We start from the raw sequence: 13,843 nt of genomic DNA, 5'->3' as shown, positions 1-13,843 counted from the left end.
ATATTCAGTAATTTCTTAAAGTTTTATAAGAAATTTTAAAGGAAACATATTGTTTTAGTATAATAAATTCAAATTCAATGAAACTTCTCTTGGTTAAATGACATGGGGAAAATATACTCATTAATATCGCTAGCCTTTATCTATCTCTCTTGTATTAAGTTGAAGACTCCCTACTACATAAGGAAAGAGAAGAAATTAAGGTTTATAATAAAACAGGTGAATGATTCCATAGAACTGACAGGTTTAAGGTTGAATGGACATCTTCTTCCACTTAAATTACCCCTACAGGATTTACAGCACAATGTTGCAAACCAGAGAGACAATAAAATACTCAACATTTCATTTTGCATGACAGCTCTCTGTAGTATTGGGGGGTGGGGGGAGGTGTGCTTCCAAACACCAAGATTAAAAAATAACTTGTACTAGGTAGTCATCGTATATCAAAATCACCATACAGTGCTTTATAACTTCACTATTTTTGTTTTGGCCATTCCAGAAGGTATCTGAAATATGCATAAATGCAGCCGTGCATCTCTCCTGAATCATGGTTGCCTTGATGCTCAGGCACTTACTTCTCCAGAACTCTCACAAGACAGAATCACAGAGTCACAGAATGATTCAGGTTGGAAGGAATCACAGTGGGTCATCTGGTTCAACCTCCCTGCTCACGCAGGGTCATCCTAGAGCACGTTGCACAGAATTGCATCCAGAAGTTTTTTTAACATCTCCAATGAGGGAGGCTCCACAGTCTCTCTGGAGAATCTGTTCGAGCACACAGCCACCCACACTGTAAAGAAGTTCTTTCTCATATTTAGATGGAACTTCCTGGCCATCAGTTTCTGCCCTTTGCCTCTAGTTTTATTGTTTGGCACCACTGAGAAGAGCCTGGCTCCATCCTCTTGACACCCTCCCTTCAATTACTTTTAGACATTGATGAGGTCCCCTCTCAAGTCTGAACAGGCCAAGTTCCCTCAGTCTTTCCTCATAAGAGAAATGCTCCTGTTCCTTAATCATCTTTGTAGCCCTCTTCTTGACCCACTTTAGGAGCTCCGTGTCTCTCTTGTCTTGAGGAGCCCAGAACTGCACACAGTACTCCAGGTGAGACCTCTCTAGGGTCAAGTATAGGGCAGGATAACCTCCCTCAACCTGTAGACAATGCTTTTACTAATGCACCCCAAGATATCATTGGCCTTCTTTGCCACCAAAGCACACTGCTGGTTCATAGGCAGTTTGTTGTCCACCAGGACCCCCAGGGCCTTCTCCACAGAGCTGCTTTCCAGTAAGTCAGTCCCCAGCCTGCCCTGGTACCTGGGGTTATTCTTTCCCAGGTGCAGGTTTCAGACATTTCCTCCTTGTCCCTGTGCCCAGTTGCTGATGTCCTTCTGAAGAGTAGCACAGCCCTCTGCGGTATCAGCCGCTCCTCTCATCTTTGTGTTGTCAGGGAACTTGCTGAAGAGGCATCCGTCCCTTCATACCTGTAATTCATGAACAAGTTAACAATACTGGGCCCAGTGTTGGACCTTGGGGGACACCATGAATGATGGGCCTTCAATTAGACCCTGGGTCACTGATGACAATTTTCTGAGATCTGCCATTCAGCCATTTCTCAGTCCACTTCACGGTCCACCCATCCAGTCCACAATTCCAGAGTTTGCCTAAGAGGATGTTGCGAGAGACAGTGTCAAAAGCCTTGCTAAGTCAAGGTAGACAATATCCGCTGCTCTCCTCTCATCCATCCAGGTTTCATCATAGAAGGTGATCAAGTTGGTCAAGCATGATCTACCTTTAGCAAATCCATGCTGACTACTCCAGATCACTTTGTTGTCATATGTGTGGATAGAGATGCCTCCAAAATGAGGTGCTCCATGACCTTTCCAGGGACTAGGCAAGGCTGTCTGGTGGTTAGCGCCATAGGTCCTCCTTCCTTCCCTTTTTGAAAACCTGGGTGACATTTGCTTTCTTCCAAACCTCAGGCACCTCTCCTGATCATCACAACCTTTCAAAGATGATCATGAATGGCTTTCTATGGTGTCCACCAGCTGTCTTAGCACTCATGGATGCACTAAACCTATTTGCAAAATCTTCTGTGGGAAAAAAAGTAAACCTGGTACTATATTTAATTTCTGACAGATTTAGTAGAAGACTACTATGAAAAGAATTCTTACTTTACCATAAAATAATGCCAAAATCCCTTAAAGCAGTCATTCTCACAATCTAAGATGTCCCTTGACCATCTACATACAGTTAAAATGATAATAACATACTCTTTCTCAAAAAAAGGAACATAATGAGCTATACAGCTCATGAACAAAATTATGCAGCAGTGAACACAATTTCTTAGAAACTTCTTGTAAGAAGTAGAATCACTCATACTTGATTATTCTGTTGCTCTTCCAATCAGTAAGATGTCTTCTTAACTGATACTTGAAAATAAAATAAGTATTACCCTAGCAGTTTAGTCATTAAAATAGGTCTCCACTACTAGACTCTTTACAGACAGAGAATCAAGATGAGTGTTCTTGGCTAAACCAGCTACTTGTTCCAAGGGAAGATGGAGGGAACTCCACCCTGCCTTGCCTTCTGTTTCAGTGAGGGGTTCCAGAAGCAGAACAGTTGAGAGGTAAGAGGAGAATCGATTAAGAAAACCAGTGACAGTATCTATTAAAAAGAAAAAGGAAGGAAACTTCTTGTAGCAAGATGTATTTGTCATTTTTGTGTATGTAACATACCTTGTCCTTCTGTAAAACTTAGTTTGCAATCTGAACAATGTATTTGCTGTAAATGGTTGTTTCTCTCATGTTGTCTAATCTGATGTTCAAATAAAGCATTTCATCTTCAGCCAGGTTGTGCCTGCCTCAGATAATACCAATGAGTAACAATATGACTCCCACATCATTAGGCAAGCTTTACTCAGATTTTAAAGTGCTGCCCAAATTAAAAACAACCCAAACTACAATATGTACAGCGATAAGACACAAGAAAATGGCATGAAGCTTCACCAGTGGAAGTTCAAATTGGACATTAAGAAAAGGGTGTTCATTGAGAGGGTCGTTGGTCACTGGAACAGGCTCCTCAGGGAAGTGGTCATGGCAACAAGCCTGTCAGAGCTCAAAGAGTGTACAGACAACACTCTTAGTCATATGGTTTAGTTTTAGGTACTCCTGAGAGAAGCAGGAAGTTGGACTCGATAATCCTTATGTGTCTCTTCCACTCTGAGATATTCTATGATTTTATGTGTATATCCCCATTTTATTGGATAAAACTCTCTGTTTACAAAATCTCCTACAGGATCAGGAGCAAAACAAGAGTTTTACCCTAAAAACCAATACTACACTTAATTATGAATGGTAAGTGGATAAGGAGGTCTAGGACAAGACAGTCAGCAAAACATATAAATTATGATTCCCCTAGAGCATTTCAAGGACAAACTGCAACTTTAACTGAGCAAAGGTTTAAAGGTCTCAGAAATGTAAATGCTGCAGAACATCTCTTTTGAGGTAGGATTCCCAACAGAACTGGGAAAGCCTTTATGAATAAGGTACTCCAGCATAACATTATGGCTGCTACCTGACAAAATTTTGACAAAAATGACCAAAAAGAATCCTGCAATGCTTTTAGAGCTTATCATATTGAGGGCTTATACAGAATAGAATCTATCTGTCCTCAGAAAATGTTGTGGAAATAATTTAAAATGTAAAAAGACTGAGTATTAATAGATACAATTACTAAGGCAATAAAAATTCAGACAAGAATAATTCCAACTAAGATTCCACTGAAGCCACAGTGATATAAAAAAGCCACACATAAAATTCCTGAGAAAGGTCTTATGGCTGCCTCCAGATTTCACATGCCAAACACAGATCCGACACCTTCAAAATAAACAGTTCCTATTTGAAATGTTACAATAAAAATACACATCTCATATTCCACACTTATATCTGAGATGTTCACATTCCTGTAGAGTCTCATTAACCTCAGTGCAACCAGTATGTTGAGAGATAAACACACAAAAGACTGGTTGTTCCTTTAACTGCCCATGACAGCACGAACCTCCAATTACAATACATGCACAGATGGCTAATTGGTTTTATCACAGTTTTCACAGCTCTGGGAAGGGGGACACCACCTTTCCCAATTTCTCTGAAGGCTAGTACCAGCAGCAGAAAACCAATTCTTGTGTCAAGGCCCCTTGGGTCCTGTTGTCCTACTCAGTCAAAGAGAAAAAAATGTTCTATAGTAGTTTACATTATATGCTCAACATCCCCAGTGCAATTTAAAGTAGGTTTTCAGTACACTCATTGGTTTTATCTCTCGGTTACTTTTGAAATGCTAAGAAGATTGTCACATTAATGCCAAATCCTAAACATCTCAGAACAAGAACAAAGTTTATGAGACTTGCAATTAAGTTGTCAGAAATGACAATACTGAAAACCCCAGTACAAAAGATGAGTAAAATAAGTGTAAGAAACAGTGTTCACAGCTAAAGCTAAATTTTAACAGGGCATTTTGGTTCAAATCCATTGCATGTAACATTCCTCCTTCCTCTAAAATACCTGATAATAGAGATCTCTCTCATGAAGATTAATCTGTAGCTGTATTGTTAACAGGAAGACTAGATCACAGACTTCTGTAATTAAGTTCAAACAATGCCAGCAGTAATAGTTATCATCTCAAAATGGATCATCCGTGTTTAAGTTTTGCTTATCAGTGAATTTCATATCTACTCGCTGAAACAGAATGGGGAAACTGAGGACTCCACAGAAAGATCTGAATTTCCAAAAGAACCACCAAATATTAGAGATAATCTTCCCCCACACCCCAAAACTCTTATCCATTCTCCCTAAAAACTGCTTCTGATACTGCCTTTGCTCCTAGCCCTCCATACCCACTCTTTTGCCTTTATCCTCATAAAGGTGTTATATTATTACCCTCGTATGGGTATTATACATACCCATACACACCTGAACCCTTCCTAAACCCTCCAAATTTCTTGTTAGGCTCCTTTTCCTGCATATATTAGAAGCACTGAATATACTCAGGGAACAACAGCATCCTTGTTCTCTAGGCACCTCAGGCTATCACCCAGATCCTGAGGGGATACGTTGCGGAAGGAGTCTGACTCCGTCTCTTATCAGAGCGGTGTCGCTACTTATGCTTCAGCATATGCACAGGTAGTTTAGCACAGGTCCTATAAGGAATTGCAGCATGCTTTTACAATAGGAAATCCTAAAAAGTTTAGCTGTGCTTAAACAAGTCTTTAATAGGCATTAATTAAGACTGTTTTCAGAGTGCCAAATTAAGGAAATCTGGATGAAATTATAAAAGCAGAAGAAAACTCCTTTTTGGAATAAAGGCTAACCCTTGTCAAACTCTAAGTGTCTGACACAATAAGGATGTTTAACTTCTAAAATTACCCATCACTCTTACACCTCCTTACCTTTCCTGAAAATTGGCATCTGCAAAGTGAAGCAGCTAACAGCCTGGCTTGCAAAATGCACGTGCTGTCAAGTAAGGAGAACAACAGCTCTTCCTCCCTCAACGTGGAATCTCAGTGACTCCGTGACTCTGCCCCTTTACTCCTTCATGAATGCGGACAGAAAACATGTAGAATAATTTGGAATTTTTTTCAGCGTAACGAATAATGGGTGCCCTTCACCTCATCCTCCAAAGGCAACTCATTTCTAGGCTGATGTATTTCTGCTTCAAACAAGCCCTGAAACTGACTCGATTTTTTGATAGGCCCACTTACTGACCACGTATTTTTTAAAAAAGCTAATTGGTGGTCAAGCAATTCAAATCTGTCTTTGAAAAGTATAGCTTAATAATGTTGGCTCACTGAGGACAGTTTAATATGATGACTGCCAGCAAAGGCAGCCAGTACTACTTACAGACATCTGAAAAAAGTTCTTGTCCCATGCCTGAATAATTACATTATTCTTTTCCTATCCTTATTCTTTCCTGCTAGTAGCAGGTATCTATCAGAAAACAAATGAAACAGCCTTTGCAGACACATCATTCCAAGGATCATGCCAGGCCTGAGAGCTGCCATTTCCCAAGTTATTCGAATGCAAATGAAAGTTACAGAAGACAGAGAGTAGGAGAGTTTAGCAGGTGAGAGCACGTACCAGCCTATGTGCTACTCTGGGAAAGGCCATACAGGTTTCCTTCCAAGTTGGTGCAACGTTTGATATGATCTCAAAATTCAAGGGGCTTTGGTTTGAGATTTCCTTGCACTAAATTAATTCTCTAGCCTTTATTCTTACTCTACCAACTGCATTCCCCTAAAGCTCAACTTTTGAGAAGGCAGGGGGCAAGCTATCATGGAAAATTAAACTGCATAATACGGCTCCATTGTATAAACAGTAGCAACAACATAGATCAAGTGCATCCCTGGGGTCACTTTCCAGAAATATCCATTTACATTTTTTAATTGCTGCTTTTCATTTCAAACCCAGGTAATATAAACAACATTAAGCCTGCCCTTATCAAACAGCTGTTCTTTAATCAAAATCTCAAGTCAAAGTAATAAAAATGAATAACAATTAAAGGTATGAAGCTATTTCCATATGATGCACCAGGAAGTCTGCATATCAGCACTAGAACAAAACACCTGGCAGCAGGTTTCTAAACATGCAAGTAAAAAAAGACACAAAATAAAAAAACACACTTTATTATGTAAGCATAAAGTAAAAATCCACAAACTTGGGTATTCCTTTAGCAAAGGCCAAGGCAACAGAACCATTAAAACACACATAAAAAAAACCTGGACCACCACCGCCCAAAGAAGCCAAATACCAAAAAATCCAAAACCCACACATAAGAATTTATATCTGAAGTGCTATAAGCATTTCCTGAATTACACATTACACATAAATGGGTACTTTAGTTCATGTAAATCCTTTCTGAATAAGCCAAGATGTTAATTTAAGCTTGGCATAAGTCCAATTAACATATTAATATGAAAAAATATGAATACACCCCTTTTTCATATAGTAAACAACTACAATGGCTTCCTCTTATTTTTCACAGGTATGACGGAAAAGATACAGTGATGAACAGTTACTTATTAATTTCCACTGCAAAATGTGGGTTTACCATAATAAAATATCTTTAGAGTAGAACCAAGTTAGCTATTTTCTAGTAGAAAAAGATATTTTCTTTAGACTGTTGCATGAAGGCCCTTGCACTTAAAGCATCAGAAATAAAGTGCTCTTTCATGAGAAGGTGCCAAACTTCAGTCTTGGTAAAGGTTGATTTCATTGTTTTTGACCAAAAGGCTAAAAAAACCACCCCAATCCAAGAAACACATTAAACAGCATAAAATTTCTTTGTGTTATGGTGGCAAAGGAGAGTAATACTGAACAACTTTTGTCTGACTTCATCTTTGTATTTCCATGGCCATCTACCCTAATACTGTAACATCTGAATATCTTCAAGATGTGCTAAGAAATCTATCTTCAAAATCCACTGAGAAAGATAATAATTTCTTTCTCCCTGAGATGGAATATTAATGCTCAGATATTTAATAACTTGCCAAAAGCATCACAGCACTTTCTCTGCCAGAAGAAAAGAAATGGTTTTTGAATGCAGCTTGGTTCTGAGGTTGTAAGTACTGTGAAATCTAATGCATTCATTTAATCCTGGCCTTTTATACTAATTTTATTCTGCTATCAGGTTGGCAAACTCCAATAACAGCATTTCCTTCAGTCTTGCTGTAATGTCTTGACTCAATAGAACAACCTTAGGGTTTTAAAGTTTGCCATTAAACTATTACTTTGGCTTAACACCAGCATCAATAATTAGTATTAAAGACATGAAATAAAATCATATTTGAGGCCTTATGCACTGTATCATAAACATGTCATCCTTACTCCCTCCTTTCATGACTTCCTTCCAAAAACATTTCTTTCCCTCACTGTAATCTATTAAGATATGCCTCTATCATAACATTCCCTTTAAAAAAGAAATTATGTTTCTTAGTAAGTGCTGAACTGCAACTGATTGCAAAGCAGCCATGACAACAGAACTATTACAATACTTTAAAAGGCCTAGAATTCACTCATGCTGCAACTAGAGCACACATTTCAGACAAAACATGCTGTAATTCACTCAATGTGAAAAGTAATCACATTATGGAAATGCTTGGTCATTGTACTGTAGGTAGCACGGGGTCAGCAGTGCTTCATCTCCATCACCTCTTGTAGGCATTTTTAAAATGCATTTTATATAGTGGATTTTTCTCATTTGTACCAGATAATTTCACAGTTGTGATTTTGAACAAAAACAGATATCGGTTTCTGAAACTTAACTCAGCCTGTGAGCTTACTGGATTACTGTGCTTGTACACACTTACATTGGCAAACCCCCACACACCCAGCCCGCTCAGAGTCTGCGCTACTCCGGTTCCACACAACCTTACCCTCTGTGTCACCTGTGCTCACTGACCCAACCATAGATCGTTCAAAAATGTTTGAGCACACTGTGCACTGTCAGTGTGTTACCGAAATGCTTTTGAAGCAGTTTTAGGGTAGGTAGCTCTGAAGTACGACCTGCTAAGCTTACACATTATAAATCTACTCCAATCACTCAAATTTAAATCATTCAACCTTAACTCCTAGCCTTTATCATGTTGCGTATTAAACATACTGTGAAAAAAACCCTTCTATATCCTCTCAGACGAACTTACACTGCCCTTTCTCCCAAAATTTTCATTAGAACATGAACGCTGCCTGACTTTAAGTCACCAAAAATCAGCCAAGACCTCATGAGAAGGAACTGCAAATAGAAGGCCCCAAACAATGCACTGACAAATTCAGATATAAGTAATATCTTCATGGTTACTAATGACAGTCAGAAATCAGCAGAAATATATTGCATTGAGCTCCCAAGAATTAGCATTAGGGAATCAGCATTAATACAGGCAATAGATTTGCAAAGTGTAATGAGGTTTCAGAAGACAAATAGGAAAGTCATTGCACATGACTCCAGGCTTTGTTTAACCTCCCTCACAATTGTAAAAGTCATGACTTTACTTACCAGTGTACATTTTATATAACCTGCATGGTAGACTCAGTTCTTAGGGGGAGGGGTTGGGTTGTGCTTTACTTTTTTTTTAATTGCTTTGATTCATGTAGGATTTCTTGTTTTCACACAAACAGAAACATAGATCACACACAGTTACATAAGAGGAAAAGGTCATCATGGGAAAACTTTTTGCGGTAAGTACATGACTTTGTTGAGAAATTATAGCATTGAATGAATACAACTTAAACTGTTTTCTTTACTTTGCACTCTAGAAAGAAAATTACCCCCAAATGAAAATTTGGTGACCTGTTTCTCAGACACATCAGCTGTTGGCTTCTTTGAAGAGCTGAGTCCTCAACTACACAGAATTTACAGAACAATGTTAGATTTCAGATTTAACCACAGTCTCTATGTCTGGATCTTTTAAGAACCCCTAATGACAGGGCTTTTTGCCTTCAAGAATAAAAACCACTGACAGATATAGAAATTTGTCCTACTTACTTCCATTGAAAAGAAATTTTAATCACCCCTTCTAATCAAGTTGAATAATATATTTTAGAACTTGTTATAAGTTTGTACCAAAGCATTTTCCTTACATGGTTACATATTATCAGTTGATAATAAAAGAGCTGTTTTCAACTAACTGGAAGTGCTATATTAAGTTTGTAATTTCTTCCAAGCAAGAAATACGCAATGATGAGCTTCAGCAATTATGTATGTATTCACATTTTCAATTTACATTTTAGCATTAAGAAACAAGTAGTTTAGGTCTAATAAATAAAAATTATTTCCAGATAATTTTTCTTAAGCATTACTTAAAAGGAAACTGCAATTAAAATACATTAATACTACGATTTAAAATCTTTGAGTAAATAAAGCCATTGTAGACAAGAAAAAACACAAAAATAAGTTTCATCTTTTAGCAAGTACGTTATTGTCTGCAGTTACTAGAAATCAGAAGGGTTTCTCATTGCTATTTTTTTTGTCATTGAAGAAGCGGTACATGTCATCGCTCCAGGCTCATTTTTGCAGATACAGTGAAGATGAGAACAAAGCATCCTGATTTGCAGCTTCCAACTAGCTTCCAGTCTCTGAATAAACTAGTTATTGAATTAAGAAAACATTTGTTAAATATTTTAATTCTGCAGAAATAACTACTGCTGTCAAATACTGATTCAGCATTCAAGAGGTTAGCAGTCTGGCTTGAAACTTCAGTAGAAGGATATTTCTTCCCCCCATACAATTAAACTTTGCAACTTTTTTTTTCCCAGTCAAAACTATTTTAAATTATAGTGCTTTAAAGGTTGTAATGATAAAAAATGTAACATTTAGATTTTTTTTCCACTCACTTGTCTTTAAGATACTTTTCTAACATCCTGTCTATTTGCATAATGATTAGTTTAGTTGTCTAAGAGGATACACAAAATGCTTTGCAATGGCATGTCTCGATGACACTCCCATCTCCCACCACCAAAAATACAGAGGAAATCCTGTTCTGCTCCACTGATTTCACTGCAGTCCCAAGTAAGCTACATTCTGCATGAGTCTATTTGTCATATCAGAGCTTACAGCTAAAACATTAGCTCCATTTTTCATAATCAGTTAATAATGGAAGTATAGAAATACTTCCTCTAATCCTTTCAGCTAGACAACTGTTTATACTGCGATCTGACTCTGAAGCCCCTCTGTCACTGCTCAGTGCTGCCAACTGCTCTCCGGCAGCGCTCCAGCTGCTTCCCCATCACACAGCTGGCGCAGTCAAAACCCTCTGCTTACATTTTACCCACTCAAATGGCTGGCATCCCAGTGGATTAAGCTGTTCCCGTGCACAGAGCTGATATGAATTTTTCAAAGACCTGACACTCACCTTCCAAGTCACTGATTGAAGTCGCTAATCAAGTCTTCTGCTCAGAAACACATGACCAAGACCCACAGCTTGATAGAGTGTGCCACAGGCAAACCATAACAAACTGGGAATGTTTATTTATTTAAATGGACTAACATATGAAAAGGGCAGTCTGCACTACTCTAACATGGGGAAAGGGATCACAGTAAAACTAGCAAAAAAAGCAGGGTAGATTAAATAGGGTTGAGGCAATTTTAGCAGATGTTTACTGAAGGAAAGTTCAAGGCACACAAGCAGTGAAGGTAAAAATGCCAAAAAAAAAAAAAAAAAGGAAAAAAAAAAAAGATAGGCAACAATTTGGCAAGGAGAGCACAAATAGATGGATGCAATCAGGTTCTGTAGACCTCTGAAGCTAAGACTTTGGGGTTTAAAGTAAAGCAGGAATAAAAAAGGCTTTCTCCTAAAACATACCCAACACCAATCTCTTTGTCTCACTTGGAGAAAGATGCTGCAGTATTGTATCAGATAAGTCAAAGCTCACCACCATATGTATGAATCCCCTTTATCTGCAAGACTTAAAAGACTTCAAAATAGCCTAACTCACATACAGGTGACATTAACAGCCATCAGACAAAAGCCAGCCTGCTAAAGGCATTCAAACTGCTAGGGGAAAAAAAAAAAATCATCAGCTGCCACAGGAAAGTACCTTGTAAGGAAATTTCACCTTTAGGTTAGAAATTGTGGACACTTGGTTTTTTGTTATTTTTCTGAAAAAGAAAAAGAATAGAAAACCCAGGAATATTAAGCTTTCTTCCTTCCCATACATATTTAAAAATCATTCTTCAATGAACAATTTGAAATACAACATTCTGTAGCTTTACAGAATTCATTTTAAGTGGATTCAGCAAGCACAAGGGCCTTGCTGTGGATGCCAAAGAGGTTTTAACCCCATGAACTACATGAAAATAAGCCAGAAAGTGACTACAGCCACAAAATACAAGCAGAAAAGAAACTGCTCATATAAAAGGCCCAGAGATTTTCCAAATTCATACAGCAAAGTTAACACATTTAACCATTCCCTGTTAGTTAAAAGCTAACAAACCACAGATGCTTCAACAAAAGGCATTCTAAACACTTTCATAATTTCCATCATATAACTGAGAACTGAGGAAGAAAAATATGCTTTTTATGACATGTAGCCTTTAAAGAAATCAGGCTTTTGCTAAATAAATTTTGACAAATAAAATAACACGCACAAGGCAAAATATTTGTCTGATTAGGATTAATACAACCTATATATACATAGGCAATAGAAAAAAGATACCTTTCTTCTAAATTTCTCCAATTTTCTCCACAGACCTTTCCTGAAATAGTTTCTATAGGATATATTATTATGTAACAACTTTAATTTTTTCAACATCACTGCAGGCAGTATTTTAGGACTGTCCAACAAAAAACTTACTTAATCACCTAATTTCCAACTGCATTCCTATGCTACATTATTTATCTCAGTGTAAATCAGTATTACTGAACAATCCATAATAATTTATTTATTCTGTAAGTAAACTCAGGAAAACAATTTATGAATCTAATGCATTATTAGCTTAATATCTTTATATAGGGCCCTACATACACATCCCTGAGTGTCAGTGTTTCTATCTGTATTGCATATTAATCACATAATTTCTTTGGTTGCAATACAATACTAGTTGGTAGATGGAAGGGAACAGTTTGTGTGCTCACCACAAAATAGGGCAACATAAAGATAAGGCTACATGTTTAATAGCCTGCACACCCAAGTATCATTTATGATTACGTGTTTGCTTCTCAGAATAATGAAAACATTGTTGCTGAAGTCCCACCACATCATTTTTAGTGCTAATAAATATGAAATAGCACAGTGTATTCCCAGCTGTTTATAACAAACAAGACAGTCTAGATTTCATACTTTTATTCCACACATAAGTGACTATTCATGCTACATATCAGATGCACAAAAAGGTGGTTCTGAGCATGAAGTCCTCAAGAGTGGGTTGGGGTGAGCAGGCAGAGACAAAGAGAGCCCATATCTCCTTGAGTGGCACTGCTTCTCCCTACCACCGCCACGAGACTCACCTGCACCGTCAGTGCAGCTGATCATCACATCAGTCAGACCAGAAAAGTCACAGGCAAATGGCAATAGAGACACCCTTCCCAGGCAAAGCTGAGATGTGAATGACTTGTGCAATGACAAATCCATGTGTCTTGCATACTCCTTACCTAAAATGCCAGTGATTAAGTTTTGTATATATTCAATAATATTCAAAGAGCCTTTTGTGGAATACCTGAAGGCCACTGCTCATATTAGTCAAAACAGAGATTAAAATCTCCAAAATATTTGCTCAGGCATTCCAGAATCCTTCCCAGAGTACACTAAGAGCAAAATGGTCAGTGAGTCAAGTGTTCAGCCAAATGAGTAATGCTTGGAGTCAAGAAAACAGCCAGGCAGACGCAGACGCTATGTAGGTTGCTGTTTTAGACAAACAAAACTTTAGGGCTCTGATTCACACTTTGCAATAAGCTCTGTCAGAACACTAACTACCGGTGTTGAAGATCCAGGTGATTCTAGAGAGAGATCAGACAGTAATGAACTGTTTTCAAAGGTACTTGCACCTTTGATATTACTTATGTAACATCTCCGTGCCAAAAATAAAGCCACCACCATTTTTCCCAGAATCTTAGCCAACCACCTCTCCAAGGATGAGAACAGGGCATGCTGTCAAACACTGAACCCCACAATTTTCCTTGGCACTGTGATCCTGCATTAGCACTTGGCATCCTCATCTAAAGAGGTCATGGCAACCACAGCACCTCTGACAAAATCTGGCTATAGAAAAAAGACTGAGGTGTGCTACAGAACAATTTCTGAAGTTTTTAGGTGGTTAGATGAGTGAGCCTTGTTACAAATGTGGAAATGCCTTCACTGTATTTGAA

The sequence above is a fragment of the Empidonax traillii genome, unplaced genomic scaffold, assembly GCF_003031625.1.
Source record: "Empidonax traillii isolate 1590-97213 ecotype Southwest subspecies unplaced genomic scaffold, ASM303162v1 scaffold536:size430271, whole genome shotgun sequence".
Taxonomy (NCBI): Eukaryota; Metazoa; Chordata; class Aves; order Passeriformes; family Tyrannidae; genus Empidonax; species Empidonax traillii.
This window is presented reverse-complemented; position numbering follows the sequence as displayed.